This window comes from Miscanthus floridulus, chromosome 4 (genome assembly GCF_019320115.1).
Source record: "Miscanthus floridulus cultivar M001 chromosome 4, ASM1932011v1, whole genome shotgun sequence".
In the NCBI taxonomy this organism is placed as follows: domain Eukaryota; kingdom Viridiplantae; phylum Streptophyta; class Magnoliopsida; order Poales; family Poaceae; genus Miscanthus; species Miscanthus floridulus.
The window spans coordinates 97077702-97095899 of NC_089583.1; the positions used below are offsets into that span (position 1 = coordinate 97077702).

At 56.0% G+C, this 18198-nt stretch overlaps 1 pseudogene; it reads right to left on the minus strand.

The window, feature by feature from the left end:
- Window positions 1-312: 312 nt before the first annotated feature.
- LOC136548865 (exocyst complex component EXO70B1-like) lies at window positions 313-16383 on the minus strand (annotated as a pseudogene).
- Between the last annotated feature and the right edge of the window lie 1815 nt (window positions 16384-18198).

Below are 18198 nucleotides of genomic sequence, written 5' to 3' on the forward strand. Positions count from 1 at the left end.
GGGTTGGGATTTTCTACCAAAGCTGAACTTGTTTCATTCTTCAATGAACCCTACAGCTGTGGTAGAGGAACACATTCGGAAACTGTTCACTTCATTACCAAAGTTATGGGAACAGTAGAATGCTATATCTAACATCATACTGTATGTATTTCCACAATGTTAGTAGCATTGAGTGCTAAGCATCAAGACGAGGAGTCGCGAAGAGAAGGCAAAATCATGCTAGTTGGGCAGAACAGGACATCACTATAGCCATTCAATAGTACCATTATAAACCAAAGAAGGAAACCCAAAATCGGGTGGTGGGTACTGAGGCATCTCTTCTTCAAGAACTGGTTTAAGATTTACACTCGCCAAGAATGCTGCAGCGTCTTTTGAGTTCCTTCAAATAGATCTAGCAAAAGTGTCTCCAAATCCACCAGCCTGTACTTTAGGTAACGATCTTGATGCCTTGTTCCGTCAAGAAAACTTGAATATCTGAACGTCATATAGGCCTGTATAACTTTCAAGTTTCAGTGATACTGAAATCCGGACATCATCGTGAAGTTGGTTATCGGGGACAGACCATGCTGTCCGAACTCGGTAAATCTCTTCAAAGGACAGATTGAAATTTCTATCTTCTCCCTGATAGTTTTGCGAGAAGCAGCATCACCAGCAGCATAAAAGCCATCTTCAGTGACGTAAGAGAGAACGTATTCAGATCCCCAACCCTAGCCCGTCCCCTGGCCACCGCCGGTGGCGCCGGTCGCCGCCCCGGCGCCGGCACCCGCCTCCGCCTCCGCCTCGCCTTTCCTCCCCAGATCCACCACGCCCCCACCTAGAATCGCCGTTTCCTCACCTCCCCGGGCACGCGCGTGTGCTGGCACGTCGCCACCGCCGCCAGCTGTCGCAGGGGCGCCGGCGCATCCTTCCCCTCCCTCCTCCTCCCCCGCCTCCCCTCCTCGCCTGTGTCTGGGGCCGCGCGCGCGGCTAGGCCGCCGACGCCGCCCAGATCGGGCTCCTCCGCCGACGCCACCCCGTCGCCCGCGGGGTCCCCGCCGCTCGGCGTGACAACGCCACCTTCGACGTCGGGGACGGGCGCCGGCGCCACCACGGCGGCCCAGCGCGAGGGGCCGCCCCCTCCGCGCGCCCAGGAGGATGCCACCGCCGACGGCGCCCCACTCGTGGCGCCGGGGTGTGACTCCACCGTCGCCCGCGCGGCGCAGTCGGCTCCGTCGCCCGCACCTACCACCAACGCCCCGCCGCCAACTCTGCCACCTCCCCGCCCCCTACCCGCTCACACGCCACCTGCGCCGTCGGGGCCCGAGGTTGCCGCCGCCGCCGCCACGGTCGCGATGCATGCGGCCACCTCAGCCAACGCGGCCACCTCCTCCACCGGCGCCCCATCGACCCCTCCGCCGTCGGGGCTTGCCGCAGACAGCCCGCTGTCGTGCGCGGACGCGGAGCCGCCGGACTCCACCAGCCCCTCCTCGCTCTCGTCGGATGTGGCCCCGTTCTACCCAGGTCCCTCCTCCGATGGGCGCACGAAGAGTTGCCGGTGGGCAGACGTCGACAGCGTGGAGTCCGACGACGACCAACCCACAACCTACCTCGACGGCATTCTTCATCAAGCGAAGCCCGCGCGCCCAGCCTCGTCCAGCAGCAGTGGTTGGGGGCCGGGGAGGTGCAGACGCGGGTCGGGACGTGGGCGTAGGCCGAGGAGACGCAGCCGGCCACGCCCCCAGCCGGTGCACGGCCTGCCTGCTCGGGCTGTGGATGGCCGCGTCCCTGTCCGCCAACGCCTTGGACGTCGCGTACGGGTCTCCGTCCCCAACGCTGATGGGTGGCGTGAGATTCTCCAACGGCAGGAGACACGACCTGCGGCCTCCTCGGCCAAGAAGCAGCTTCCGCAAGCCCAGAAGATCCCGGCAGTGGTACACGACAGATGTTTCAACATAACTACCTTTTCTACTCACACGAGTAGCGACCTGTCGGTTGCCACGGCATTTTCTGCGCTATCACAGCTACCATCACCTCGCTAGGGACTACAAAGTGGCCCAGGCGTGCCTCGGCGATGGCATCGGAGGCAGGGGGTGGCTGCTCACGGCCCTCCCTGCACGCGCCACATGGTGGCTCCGACGGAGCCACACAAGTGGTTGTGGGGGGCACCAACGGCTTCCGTCGACAAAGCCGGTGGCGCCGGGGCAAGCTGCCGAGGGAGATCTACATTGACACGACTGGCAACGTCGCTGCTTCTACTGTCGCACGCTGCTCCCAAGAGTGTGATCCACTCATGGTGGCGCTGTGCAAGGGCGCTAGGCCTCCCGTATGGGTCAACCCGATGCTCGATGAGCTCGCTGCCTCGCTTGTTGTCAGTCAATCAGTGGGTGCTCCAGCGCTTGGGCGCCCGTCTACTCTAACTACGGCCTCTCTAGAGGTTCAGGCATCGTTGGCAGACACTTGTTCGTCTCCACGGATGGTTCAGCTCAGCTTCGCGGATGCTAAGGCGCCGGGGTAGATGGTGACGATCGGCCACCTCCCTATATGCTGACGTGGGACCGGCAACCGGACGACGATGGCCCTCGCCAAGGAGTTTGCTAGGCGTGTCTCCGCGCCACTAAAGACTCCCATCCTCAAGACGCCACCGCGACGTCGAACCCGTGGCTCTCCGTCGTCGGTCACCATCCGCCGTAGCACGCGCCTGGCGGCAAAGTGTGCCTCTCGGGCCCCTAACGCCACCCTTCAAGCGCAAAAGGTGCTTGTGTCCAAGTGGAAACACACCGCCTCACAGACGTCGAATAACCAGGTAGTAGCAGACTTCCGGCGGTCATTCCAGGGCCCGCTCGACTCCGCAAAAAGGGATGCACTTAGTGCGCTTATGAAGTTCGACGCTGCGGGGTTCGAGTGTATGTCCGAGGAGGCTTACCAGTCTCGTTGGCACCTGTCCAATTGGTTGCATAACTTTCATGTAATGTAATTTAAGTTAGCCCTTGTTTAGTTCGCGAAATTTGGATTTTGGGGCTACTGTAGCACCTTCGTTTTTATTTGGCAAATAGTGTTCAAACATTGACTAATTAGGCTTAAAACGTTCGTCTCGCAATTTCCCACCAAACTGTGCAATTAGTTTTTCTTTTCGTCTACATTTAATGCTCCATGCACGGGCCGCAAACATTCGATGTGACAGGTACTGTAGCAACTTTTTGGATTTTGGGATCCAACTAAACAAGGGCTTAGTTTTATTTAGGTCGTGTTGGCTTTCATCCATCCACGGTAATCTATGAATTACTTAGGATGTTGTAACAAGTCAAACTCTGCTTCTGCTTAATGAAATATGTGTCACAAGGACACGCTTGCGAAAAAGGTAAGAGAGAACATTATTCCATGACGCCCTCTCATATCTCATAGCCTTGCTGCTGAAATTTCCTGTTATGAATCTGGATCCAGTCATCACCAAGAAAGCTTTTGAGATCCGAGTTGTTCACTTTCTGAACCATGTAGTGGATATTGTTCATCACGAAGATGTTCTGCAATGGATCATCTCTTGTACAGTCTAGAGCCAGCTTCAAGATTTGCCTCCAAAACTGCAGCAACAGACTGTAGATGCAACGCTAGCTGTTGCCATAAAATTAGGATATGATTTTGCCGTCAACTGAATGTCAGGAGCCAGGTATCTTCGATCCGTGTGCTTGAGAAGTGAATCAAGAGTTTTAGTTTTATTGTATGCTGTGAGAGCCTTTATATATGTAGTTCATAATAACATACTTTGTGAGTGGAAGTGGAAGCACTTCTCCTCGAGCCACTGCACTGGATGAAGTGTATGATTGGATGACATACTTGATTGCAGTGCGTAGTGCTTCATGATACACATTCAGGAATCAGGATCACATCATCATATCCAGATTCAAACAAGGATTCAGCTTCAGGGAGAAGATCATCCAGTCCAGGACCTCGTACACATCAAGCAATCGAAAAAGCTTTTCTGTTTTAGGGGGACCAATTGCTACACAGCTACAAATATATACAGGGTCTAAGGTCTTATTACCGTAGTACACAATGGCAGACTCATGATCTTTTAATATTGGATATGTCTAAGCAAAAATATATATATATCAACAAATTGAGCAAAGGCTAATGGACAATTAGAGATTTTACCTCTGAATTTGGTTAAACAGACTATACAACATATGGAATAGTAACTCACAACCGGGCGTCCGTTCATCCGGACGCCGCGTTTTCTGTGCCTGCACAGTGGTCTGGCCCAAGACGTAACCGGCCTGCTCCTCTCTATGCTCTACCAATCTCTCTACTCTCTACTAAGCACACTAACGATAGAAATTCCCCACTAGCTTCGGTTGTTGTGGCTTCACGGTTGCATCCGCCCACCCTACTCCACCGCGCCACCACCGCCATCCCTCGCGCCGCCTCCATCCCGTGCCACGCCCCACTTCGGTGCGCTGCCGCCACCATCCCCTACGGCGCCTCCGTCCCCCGCCGCACCCAGGCCAGGCGGCCAAGAGAGAAGTTCGTCGTTGGCCAGATCCAAGCTAGGCGCAAGTGCAGCTGGCCGCTGCTAGGCCGTGCCACCATCCTCTACCGCCGGCTGGCCGAACCCGACCGTTCCTCGCTCTGCTCTGCGTCGCATGGAAGAAGGGCGAAAAGCGCATGTTGCAAACATATGTTTTAAGTGTTTCAGATGTTTTTAGAGGTATGTTCAAGTGTTTCGTATCGGTGTTGCAAAAGTAGATCGGGATATTGCATAAGTAGATCGGGATATTGCACATGTTGCAATGGCTATACACGTATGTTTCAAGTGTATGTTCTAAATGTTTCATCTGTATCAGACGTATGTTGCAAGTATTTTCATCTGAATGTTGCAAAAGTAGATCTCGATGTTGCATATACATGCATGTTGCAAGTGTATTTTTTAAGTGGGTTCAAGTGTTTCATACGTCTATTGCAAGTGTTTCATCTAAATGTTTGCAATGGTTTTCAAGTGTTTTCCATGTGTTTTTGAAAGTGTTTCAAACTCATGTTTTAAACGTTTCATCTATCTTTTTTGCATGTTGCAACTGTTGCATCCAGATATTTCAAAAGTAGATCGAGGGTTACACATGGGATGTGCGTAAGAATTGACTGACGGTGCGGGCGACGTCCGTGGCACGGGCGGATTCATATACACAGGGTGCGGGCGCACCCTCAAAAATATAAAAAAACAGTGATTATGATCAAATTATCACCATATTCGTACTCATACGTTAAAACCCTATGTATCCACAAGGCAAGCGCACCCCCTTGTTTGCTCTAACTCCGCCCCTGGTCTAAGGTGGCGCGGGCGATGTCCAGGGGCAGCGCGAGCCTGCTGTTGGGGTGCTCACTCACTAATTGAACGGGTACGGTCCGACGCTAGTGCTCCGGATTGGACGTCCGGGCACTAGCAATAAGTCCCAATATGGAATCAAGATTTGCCCCGACTTTTAACTACCATGTGGCGTGCCCACGTGCTTTGTGGGTCAGATCGTACATTCAGACGATTTTGAACACCGCCGGTAAATTTTGCTCAAAAATAAACGCAAAACACATGGACACCGTTTTTTTAAAAAAAAATGGAAGCATAAAGCACGTGGTTAGCGACGGTTGTTCGTTTCGCACAAGGATAGCCGTGTGTCTTGAACGAAGAAAGCAGCGTGTATCGAACCATCGGCGTGCCTGGCGCAACAAAGTCTCTGGTCTTTAGGCTTTAGCACAATTGTAATGTTCGTCACGGAAAACGTGCGAACCCGGTGGTTGCGTCAACCGGATCTTCTCACCGTTTCCGCTGGTTGGCCGTCGCTCTCTAGTCTCGTCTCTCGGCGGAATAAAGGAGGAGCATGCAGTCGGAAATATTTGGCGATGTGCTCACCTGATGTGCTGTGCAAGCGTACGACGGCGAGCGGGCGAGGTCGTGATTCGTGGGAAGAAAATCGGGTGGAGACCGTATGCACGTGGTGGTCGTGCAAACATACGTTGGATGGCTGCCGCGTGGACGTCGTATGAATCTGATGGCAGGCCTAGCGGACGGGTAGCACCTAACCGCGGGGACGAGAGGCAGAGCAGGGGTGGGCAGCAGATGAGGCACAGTCGACGATTTCTCTGGATGGACACGCGGCACCTGATAAGAGCATGTATCATGTATGCACGGGAGCCTGAGTGGATACCGTATCCACCTAATTTTTGTCCGATTCGTGAAACCCAGCCAGCCCACAGCCCAGTGCTGGCCTGGGTGCCAACGCCAACACGTGGCCGTAACGATGCAGCCGTGGCGTGGAGCTCTGCATCATGGCGACATGCATGCACGGCAAGTCACTACTTGGTCGGAGCGGATAGGGGTTGGCCTGGCCCGGGTGATGTCGCAGCCGCGTGGGTCCCAAGACAGTTACGTGGGTTCTGACAGGCGACCCCTGGCTCTTTGCTGCCCCAGGGGCCACCCGGCGCACAGCTTATACTGGTACATAAATGGATGGTTTCCTACGGGGTTTTTTTTTTGGCGCAGCTTTTCCTCGTGTCAAACAAGTATGTTTAACAATTTTGTATGTGAAACTCCTTCAAATATGCTATCACGAGAGATTGATGCGGGATGAAGTTGAAAATGGGTCCCTATGTGGCACAGACTGATTATTGATTTGCGAGAACATATTTTAAGGAGTTTCATTTATAGAATGATTCTGCCAGATAGTATAGTTTACCAAATCAATTTAGCTTCACGCTGGAGCTGCTCGTGGAGCTTAAGCTAAAATAACTATTTTTACTAGTGAAATATATCAAACGGAGCTTACAAACACCTGGACAATCTGATATGTCTTACCTCCTTCAAAAAGAATATAATTTATTTGAACTAATTAGTTTAAGATTTCTTTGATTTAACTAGATTTATAGAAAATTTTATCATTTTTTTTTCTAAAATAATTTAAAAATATATATTATACAATTAATGTAATGAAATTTATGATATAAATATTAGTTAGCCTGTTCGGTTGGCTGGTTCATATCGTTGCTGGTTTGTTTATGTGAGAGAGAAGTACCGCTGGCTGGTTCATGTGAATAGTATCCATGTGAGGGGGCTGGCCAGCCAGCCCAGCCAGCCAGCCCCAGCCGATTGGGCTGAGTGACTTTTTTACATATCATTATTCAAATTTAAGATTAATTGTCTAATAAAAAATAGGAATTATACTTTTTGTTAGGATGGAGGAGTAGTATCCCGTAACATTGGAGGCCCATTTACAGATTAGTTGAATTTATTATATATGTAATAGTTATGGATTCCTGATCCGTTACCCAAGCAATAAGAGACGTAAGAATTAGTAGAATATCCTGTCTCCCGTTCTCATTGCAAGATCACAGAAAGTTGAATGACACCATAGACAAAGTATTTGTGGAACTAGTCTTCTCTTATTTTTCACCTCTATAATAGTGAATACATAGGTTCCTTACATAAATAGAAAATGACACTTTAACTTCTTCAGTTATAACTCTTGAGCTCTTGAGCTTTAAGAGTTAATCTGGTATAAGCCCACTAGCATAATTAGTTTCATAACACTCTCCCTTGGGCTAATACCGCGACAAACTCATGCCTCGTCAAAAACTCTGTCCAAAAATCTAGTGGGAAAAAAGAACAGAGAAAGGAGTACATTCTTGCCGCACAGATGTATGCAACATATATGTCGGGTATCTTAGAATGGGGTACCCCAAGCAAAACATCAAAATGGGTTGCTAAAGTCCCATCAAAAAAGAAGAAGCTAGAAGGTAAGTCGTGGGCCCCTCACCCGCCACGACCAAGCCCACCGGGTCCTCCCCCTCCTCGCCTCGAGCCTCGAGCAGGAGGCCTCGGCCTCCTGACGCCAACTCCGCTTCACGCGAGGCCCCCCAGGGAAGGCCTCGGCAAGGAACGCCGTCTCCGCCCTGCCCGAGGCTCTCCACGGAAGGCCTCGGCAGGAAGCGCGTTCTCCGTATCGCGCGAGACCTCTCGCGCGAGGCCTCGGCAAGGAGCCTGATCTCTGTCTCGCGCGAGGCCTCATTCTCTGTGTCGCTCGAGGCCGGCTCATCCGCGGTCCGTCGCCCCCCGCCTCGGCCAACCCTCCCGACAGCGCGTCACGTCTCATTAATACTTTCAACCACTCCCGCAATCTCAGCCGGACAGCGGCTCAACGTCACAGAATGGCCGACGCGACCCGAAGTCGCATCAGCGCCGTACCGGCTAGGACAGGGCATGGCGGGGGTTACCGGCAACTGTGTCCCAGCACTGTGTCCACGATCAGCGCCTGGGATAGGGTATGACGGGGGTTACCGGCAACTGTGTCCCAGCACTGTGTCCACGATCAGCGCCTGGGACAGGGTATGATGGGGGTTATCGGCCACTGTGTCCTAACGCTGCACCCACGACCCGCCGCCCGCTCAAGGCCTCGGCACTGTACACCGGGGCCTCGGCAATCTCGGGGTTCATGCCTGCCGAGACCCCCCCACCGCAGTACAAGCCTCGGCACCGACCAGGCCTCAGCCTCGCGCACAATCTGAGCACCGGGGCTTGCACGTTCGCCGCCACGTCCGCTCTGAGACATTTCCGGGGCTCCCACGACGCACAGGACCTGATGGGACAACCACATCGCTCCAGTATTCCAAGGACGGATCGCTCCTACGACCACGCCGCCACCGGAACGGGCCATAGGGTTCGGACGTGCCACTCCTATTGGCACGACGTCGCATAGTGATACATGTACTGCCCTCATCCTCCCTTCAACTATAAGAGGAGAGGACTTGGGCCTCTTAGAAAGAGAAAGAAAGACCAGATAACACATACACACACGCACACATTCCAGCCGCTTGAGAGCAACGTCTCAGACGGCCCAGTCTCACCCTGCCGAGACCTGGGACTAGTTCCCTCTCTCCCTTAGCTTGTAACCCCCTACTATGAGCACTTCAGTGCAAGGAATACAAGTTCTATCCCTCAGACTGGACGTAGGGCGCCGATTGCCTGAACCAGTATAAACCTTGTGTCTCTTTGCGTCATCATTCGAAATCGGGAGCACGCAGAACAAATTCACTAGTCGGTCGAGGACTCCCCGGTCCGAAACACCGACAGTTGGCGCGCCAGGTAGGGGCCTCTGCGTGTCAGTTTTGTCATCCCAGCAGGTTCCGAATGGCAGACCCGGTACGGCCATTGCGTCTCGGCACCGTAGTTTGGTTTGGGAGCCTAGAGTTCATGTCTCTAGGGCATGAGTATGACATGGTACTCCTCACTCCTCGAGCCTCGCGCGTCCGACGATGAAGTTACGCACCGGCAGCCTAGGTGCAGGTGGCGCCCAGGCGGCCGCTCTCGCCCGCTCGCCAGGCATGACGCGAGCAGGGCCACCCCGACGCTACGCGAACCTAGGGCGTCACGCCACTCCCCGCCGATATCCTACGACCAGCTGTTGGTATGGGGTCCCTAGGTGGGGACCTGTCTGGCCTGAGCTTAGACAAAGGGAAATCGTCGGTGGCTTGCGATGGTGCCCAGTCGTCAAGCTCCGCTCCACCACTCCCTGAAGAACCGACCCCGGCGGAGCAGAATCTAGCAACGGCACCATCCTCATACCCCTTTGGGTTGAGAAATGCCGCCGCTTCTTACGCCTACGCATACGCTGCCACTCACGAGGATCCCTCAGAGCGCTGCCAGTGCTTCAGTCTTGACCTAAGCACCCATGCCGACTCCCCGAATGAGGACGAGGCATGGCCCGGAGTGGATTTCTCCGGGCTCCATGACCCTGGGGCTTTGCGACAGTTCTTGGCTGCAAGTGACTACTGCTTCGGTTGCTCTGACTCCGACGACGAAGGCACTTATGACCCCACTCGCGAGTGTTTCCACGTCAGGCTCGGGATGCCGAGGGTAGGCGAAGAGGATGAGGGGGCAGGTAGCCGCTCCCCACTTCGTCTAGGGGCGGGTGCCGTCACACCCCCACGCAATGTCCTACCGGCTGCACGAAATGAGAACATCGCTCTTGCACGACCTCAGCGCCCAGACCTAGAGCAGCTCCGTGAGCTCTAGGCCAAGGTCGAACAAGACCAACTCCTTCTGCAGTAGCTTCGGGACTCTCTCGAACAGGAACAGCGAGGCCGCGGCAAAGGCGGGGGAGCCTGACGAAGAGCCCGCGATGTGCATCACCGCATCCATGACGACAAAGGGAGCGAGCAACCCCCAGTCTTCAATTGCGCCAGCCAGAACATCGCGGCTGCGGCAATGCTGGTCCGCACAATGCTCGAGCCTTCTACCGCGGAGGGCCGGCGGGTCCGCGGCGAGCTCCGCGATATCCTAGAGACCGCTGCGGTTCAGTAGGCTGAGAGTTCCGCCTCCCGGTAGCACAGGGGCGCCTCAAACCTTCTCACAGCACCGCCTCGGTAGGACAGGGAAGCCCTAGCTCATCCCGAGCCCGATCGAGCGCTAACAACCCATAGGGTCCCCGTGCTTCTGGACCACCTCGGCAATCGACGCGAGGTGCAGGGAGACCATGAGGTGGTCAGTAGGCGACAACGCCACGACGACGAGGGGCCCGCTCGGGGCTACCACCCACACCAAGGTGGTCGCTACGACAGTGGTGAGGACCACAGTCCTTCCCCTGAGCCGCCCGGCCCTCGGGTCTTCAGCAGGGCCATCCGCGCTGCTCCTTTCCCTGCCCGGTTCCGACAGCCGACCAATCTCACGAAGTACAGCGGCGAGACCAACCCGGAACTCTGGCTCGCCGATTACCGCCTAGCCTGCCAGCTAGGTGGCGCGGACAATGACCTACTCATCATCCACAATCTCCCTTTGCTCTTGTCGGACTCGACATGAGCCTGGCTCAAGCATCTCCCCCCCTCGCAAATCCACGACTGGCGCGACTTGGTTAGGATCTTCGTCGGGAACTTCTAGGGCACATACGTGCGCCCTGGGAATTCCTGGGATCTTAAGAGCTATCGCCAGAAGCCGGACGAGTCTCTCCGAGACTTCATCTGGCGCTTCTCCAAACAGTGCACCGAGCTACCCAGCGTCGGTGACTCGGAGATCATCCAGGCTTTCTTCTCCGGCACCACTTGTCGGGACTTGGTCCGAGAGTTAGGTCGCAACGTCCCGCGCTCTGCTGCCGCGCTCCTCGACATCGCCACCAGCTTTGCCTTAGGTGAAGAGGCTGTCAGAGCCATCTTCCCCGACGCCGACACCAAGGGTAAGCAGAGGGAAGAGGCCCCCAAGGCCTCAGCCTCCCACCTCCCTAAGAAAAAGAAAAAGGGGTGCCTGGGGAAGCAGGAGGTCCTGGAGGCTGATCTGGTCGCGGCCGCAGAGCACAAGAATCCCCAAGGCTCCAAAGGCCCTAGGCCCTTCGACGACATGCTCAAGAAACCTTGCCCTTACCACCAGAGCCCGGTCAGGCACGCTCTCGAGGATTGCACCATGCTGCGGCGCTACTACGCCAGGCTCGGGCTCCCCAACGACGACACCAAGCAGAAGGGCGCCGGCGGTCGAGACGAAGACAAGGACGACGGGTTCCCCGAGGTACGCAACGCTTTCATGATCTTCGGTGGGCCCTCGGCATGCCTTACGGTGCGGCAGCGCAAGAGGGAACGCCGAGAGGTCTTCTCAGTCAAGGTGGCCACCCCCTAGTACCTCGACTGGTCTCGAGAGGCGATCACCTTCGATCGAGATGACCACCCCGACCGTATTCCAAATCCCGGGTAGTACCCACTGGTCGTCGACCCAATCATCGGCAACACCCGACTCTCCAAGGTGTTGATGGACGGAGGCAGCGGCCTCAACATCCTTTACGCCAACACCCTGGAGCTCTTGGAGATCGACCGGTCGAGGCTCCGAGGCGACGTCGCACCCTTCCACGGCATCGTGCTAGGGAAGCGCACGCGACCCCTCGGGCGTATCGACCTTCCTGTCTGCTTCGGCACCCCTTCCAACTACCGCAAGGAAGTCCTCACCTTCGAGGTAGTCGGGTTCGGGGGAGCCTACCATGCCATTCTGGGACGGCCGTGCTACGCCAAGTTCATGGCAGTGCCCAACTATACCTACCTCAAGCTCAAAATGCCAGGCCCTAATGGTGTCATCATGATCGAGTCCACGTACGAACATGCATACGACTACGACGTCGAGTGCATCGAGTACGCCGAGGCTCTTGTGGAGGCCGAGACCCTCGTCGCCCACCTCGACCAACTCAGTGGCAAGGTGCCTGACTCCAAGCGTCGCGCGGGGGCGTTCGAGCCCGCTGAAACCATCAAACTCATCCCGGTCGACCCTACCTGCCCCGACGACCGAGCGCTGAGGATCAGCGCCACCCTCGACATCAAATAGGAAGTCGTGCTCGTCGACTTTCTCCGTGCGAACGCCGACATATTCGCATGGAGTCCCTCGGACATGCCGGGCATACCAAGGGAGGTCGCCGAGCACGCCCTGGACATCCGGGCCGGATCTAGACCGGTGAGGCAACGCCTGCGCCGCTTCGATGAAGAAAAGCGTAGGGCCATCGGAGAGAAGGTGCAGAAGCTCTTGGCGGCCGGGTTCATCAAGGAAGTGTCCCACCCAGAGTGGTTGGCTAACCCCATTTTAGTCAAGAAGAAAAATGGGAAATGGAGGATGTGTGTAGACTACACTGGTCTGGACAAAGCCTGTCCAAAGGTCCCCTTCCCATTACCTCGAATCGATCAAATCGTTGATTCCACCGCAGGGTGCGAGACCCTATCTTTCCTTGATGCGTACTCTGGTTACCATTAGATCAAGATGAAAGAGTCCGACCAGCTCGTGACTTCTTTCATCACACCGTTCGGCATGTACTGCTACGTGACGATGCCCTTCGGCCTCAGAAACGCGGGTGCCACGTACCAGCGATGCATGACCCAGGTTTTTGGTGACAACATCGGGCAGACCATCGAGGCCTACATAGACGACATCATGGTCAAAACCAGAAAGGCTGAGAATCTCGTGAATGACTTGAGGGTAACCTTCAAATGCCTTAGAGAGAAGGGCATCAAGCTCAATCCCGAGAAGTGTGTGTTCGAGGTCCCCCAAGGCATGCTCTTGGGATTCATAGTCTCGGAACGTGGCATTGAGGCCAACCCAAAGAAGGTCTCGGCTATAACCAGCATGGGACCAATCAGAGACCTCAAGGGAGTGCAGAGGGTCATGGGATGCCTTGCGGCCCTAAGCCGCTTCATCTCGCACCTCGGCGAAAAAGGTTTGCCTCTATACCGACTCTTGAGAAAATTCGAGCGTTTTTCTTGGACCCCCGTGGCCGAGGAAGCCCTCGACAGACTCAAGAGGCTGCTCACCAATCCTCCCGTTCTAATACCCCCGGCCATGGACGAGGTCCTCTTACTCTACGTCGCTGCAACAACCCAAGTGGTCAGCGCCGTCGTAGTAGTAGAGAGGCAGGAAGAAGGATATACTTTGCCTACCCAGCGACCTATCTATTTCATCAACGAGGTGCTCTCCGAGACCAAAGCGCGCTACCCCCACATCTAGAAGCTAGTCTATGCCGTGGTCCTAGCCCGGCGCAAACTGCACCACTACTTCGAGTCGCACCCAGTGACTGTGGTATCATCCTTCCCCCTGGGCGAGATAGTTCATAACCGGGAGGCCTCGGGCAGGATAGCCAAGTGGGTTGTTGAGCTCATGGGGGAAACCTTGACCTTTGCGCCTCGAAAAGCGATCAAGTCTCAGGTCTTGGCCGATTTTGTGGCTGAATGGACAGATACCCAACTGCCACCTGCTCAAATTCAGACAGAGTGCTGGACCCTGTACTTCGACAGATCCCTGATGAAGACCGGGGCAGGCGTGGGTCTGCTCTTCATTTCGCCCCTCGGAGTACACATGCGCTACATGGTGCAGCTCCACTTCGCCACCTCCAATAACGTGGCCGAATACGAGGCCCTCGTCAATGGCTTACAAGTCGCCATCGAGCTTGGGGCACGGCGCCTCGACGTCCGAGGCGACTCGCGGCTCATCATAGATCAGGTGATGAAGGAGTCAAACTGCCTCAACCCTAAGATGGAGGCTTACTGCAAAATGGTACGACGCCTAGAAGACAAGTTCGACGGTCTCGAACTAAATCACGTCACGTGAAAGTATAACGAGGCCACCGACGAGCTGGCAAAGATGGCCTCGGCACGGGCCCCGGTCCCCCCAAACGTCTTCGCCAGAGACCTTCACAAACCTTCCATCGGCTGCACCTCGACAGCAGAGGAGGGCCCACCTAGGGAACCCATGGCAAAGCCTGACGCCCCCTCTGCTGCCAAGACCCCCTCGGCCGAGCCCGAGGTCATGGAAGTCAACGCCGAACCTCCGCAGACTGATTAGGACGCGGATTGGCGAGTCCCGTTCCTCGATTGGCTTGATCGGGGGGAGCTTCCCGATGACCGAACTGAAGCACGATGGCTTGCGCGCCGAGCCAAGACCTATGCCCTCTACAATGGCGAATTATATAGGCAAAGTCCCTCAGGTGTCCTTCAACAATGCATCAGTTCCGAGGCGGGCCAAGCCCTGCTTTGGGACTTACACGCAGGCGCCTGCGGGCACCATGCGGCGCCTCGAATGCTCGTAGGGAACGCTTTCTGCCAAGGGTTCTACTGGCCGACGGCGGTCACCGACGCTACCCAGCTAGTACGCTCCTACAAAGGATGCCAGTACTACGCTCGGCAGACACATCTCCCGGCCCTGGCCTTACAAACCATCCCCATTACATGGCCGTTCGCCGTGTGGGGGCTCGACATGGTCGGGCCTCTGCAAAAGGCCCCCGAGGGCTACACCCATCTACTGGTATCAATCGACAAGTTCTCCAAATGGATCGAGGCCCGTCCGATCAATTGAATCAAATCCGAGCAGGCAGTGCTATTCTTCACTGACATTATCCACCGGTTTGGGGTCCCCAACACTATCATCACCGACAACGGGACGCAGTTCACCAACAAAAAGTTCCTGACGTTTTGCGATGACCACCACATCCATGTGGCCTGGTCGGCCATAGGACACCCAAGGACCAATGACCAAGTAGAGCATGCCAACGGCATGATCCTACAAGGCCTCAAGCTAAGAATTCACAACCAGTTGAAAAAGTTCGGCAAGAAATGGCTCGCCGAACTCCCATCGGTCATCTGGAGCCTGAGAAACACTCCAAGCCGAGCCACGGGGTTCACGCCTTTCTTCCTAGTCTATGGGGCCGAAGCCATCCTCCCCACCGACCTGGAATATGGTTCCCCGAGGCTGCAAGCCTATAACGAATAAAGCAACCGCACAACCCGAGAGGACGCCCTCGATCGGCTGGAGGAAGCCTGAGACGTCGCGCTACTACACTCGGCCAAGTATCAGCAGAGCCTGCGGCGCTATCAGGCTCGACGCGTCCGAGGCCGAGACCTGAAGGTAGGCGACCTGGTGTTGAGGCTAGCACAGAGCAACAAGGGCCACCACAAGCTGACCCTGCCATGGGAAGGATCGTACATCATCGCCCAAGTCCTGAAGCCCGGGACCTACAAGCTGGCCAACGAAAGGGGCGAAATCTTCACCAACGCTTGGAACATAGAACAGCTACGTCGCTTTTATCCCTAAATTTCCAAGCATTGTATATGTCGTTTCTCGAAATACAATTAAAAAGCGCTCTTTAGTTGGTCTTTACTTTTCGAGAAACCCCCCGAGCCCATCGTAGGTCTCGATAGTACAATAAACACAACAAGGGAGACTCGGCTCTACCTCAGTAGAACCAAGCCTCCCTCGGGGGCTAGATGGGGGACTCCCCCTAGGTCCCATGCACCATTTTTTAGTTGCTTTTCGAAAAAAATTCCTACGCCAAGTCTCTAGCAGGTTCTGACGAATCATTTGTAAAGACTCGCTGGACCAAGGTCCGTTTCCTAAGCAAGAGGCCGGTAAAGTCACGAGACGGCCTACGCCCCTGGGCTACGGCACTCCCTCACTACCTCTCGCTCAAGGGATGGCTTAGGCCCCACAGGGGTGTTTTGCAAACAAAATCTGATCAGAAGCAACAGAGGGCAAAGGCTCAGAAACATGAGAAAAACAACTAAGAAACACAAATACATCAGAAATAAAGGCCTCGATGGCCACAAACGTTATGATACAAAAATAACCCCTATTCTATCTTTACATAGCCCCCGAGGCCCAGATTAAGGCTCAGGGCCTCCAGCACCGGCAGATGGCAGGGGAGGAACCACCTCGTCATCAAAGAGCGTCACCAGTGCCGTGCCAGGGCCTTCCGCCGCCTCCAGCAGCTTCGCGACCACCGCGTGGGCCTCCTTGTCATCATCAGGCAGAACGTAGCCATCACTAATGGCCAGGAGGTCGATGCCAAGGTAGTGAGAGGAGATGACGGCCATTGCCTGCTTGACACCTGTGTGCAGCGCCCCTCGAAGCTGCTCGCGCATCTGGCTGCTCAGCGCAATCAAGCGGCTCCCAAGGGAGCTGCCCGACTGAACCTCCTCGACCTCTAGGGCCTCGTAGGCGGAAAGGGCAGCACGCTTTAGCGCCTCGTGCTCCCCAATCTCGGTCTCGAGCACCGTCTGCACCGTGCTAGAAGCCTCGGCGGCCCGAATGATCTCCGCCTCAGACTCTGCACCACGGAAAATGGAATAAGGTCGAGCCAGAGAAGAAACAACCTAAGTTAGGGACGGAAGCCCACAGAGCTCACCCTTGGCGTTCAGCTCCCAGCGTCGGGTCTCGGCCTGATAGGCCTCGGCTTTCTCCTTCAACCGCTGGGCCTCGACCCGAGAGGCCTCGGCCACCCTGGAAGCTTCACTCCCCAACTCTGCATCATACAAGGAAGTTAGGGAGCGAACATAAGAGGAAGAAAACAAAACAAGGGGACTCAAACTCACCCTCGACCATCCCCCTCAAAACCATAGCCTCGATTTGCGAGGCCTCAACTGCAGCAAGGGCCTCGTTTAGAGCGCCTTTGGTCAGCCGGTGTGCACTCTCCTCTACCCCCAGCTGCCCGGCGAGGGCCTTGCCCGAGGCCGTCGCTTCTTCAGCCCGGGATCTGAAGGCATCCCGATCGCTAACGGCGCGGGTAAGCTCCTCCTCCAGCTCCTTGATCCACGCCGCCAAGGGAGCAAGCTGCGTCTGGGCTGTGGCCGCCTCGACCTTCGCATTGGCATAGCGAAGGCGGAGGTCCTCCACCTCCGTGCTTCGTGCCGATAGAAGCTCGTTAGCATCGGCAAGAAGGCCCCTCTGCCTCTGAAGCTGGTCCTAGATTCCCCTCTCCTGTCGGAGGAAGACCGACTTCCTGAGGGACCGGGTCTCGAGCTCCTGAGGAGGCAGAGCAGAGGTCGTCGATTGCGACAAAACCAAGGAAAGAATAACGTCGCGCGAGAAAGGAAAACATGAACCTGGGCGACTCCGGGCAGTTCGTCGGCCACCACGGACAGCGCCGTCCGTAGCGACCGCTCCGCCAGCTCGCGGTAGTGCTCGAAGGTACTCCAGCGCCCGCCCTTGGCCGTGTCCTCGAGGGCAAACAGAGGCTCCCCCTCAGGGTCGTCCCGGCTCCGCCACAGTACCCGCAGGTGATCCCACCCGCGGGGCTCGGGTCGCACCCGCATGAGGGCCAAGCTTCCCTCGTCTAGGAGCGGCGCCGGCTGCTCCACGGCATTGGTCTCCTCGTCGCCGACCACCTCCCGCGCCTGGGAAGTGTCGTCGGAGGAGATCGGATAGACCTCCGCCTCTCGGGCACTCTTCCGCAACAACGACGGGCCCTGAGCCAAGGGCACGGCCAAGGCCTCCGCCGCCTGTATCTCCGCCTCCTGCACAGACGGCCTCACTGCCATCATGACGGCCGCGATGACCTCAGGGGCTCCGGCCTCTGCAATCACGGCCTCAGCGGTTTTGGGGGCTCCGGCCTCCGTCATTGTGGCCTCGGCAGACGCAGAAACGCCGACCGCGGACACTGCGGTCTCGCCGGTCATGGGCATAGGGGCCTCCTTCGCCTCAGCCCTAGAGGCCCCGGGAGCCTCGGCAACAAAGGGTACGATGGCCCCATTCGACCGTGTAGGGGCCGCCTCAGCAACCCCTCCCTGGGCGACCGGTTCCTTTGGGTCGACCCTCACCGACGCCACGCCACGTTGGATGGCGGCTTGCGCCTCCGCCACCCAGTGGGTAGAGGAGCCGGGGCCTGCCTTAAGCGCCTTAAGGGGCACCAAGGGGAGGTCATCCGCAGGCCATTTCTGACTAAAGAAAATTAACCTACA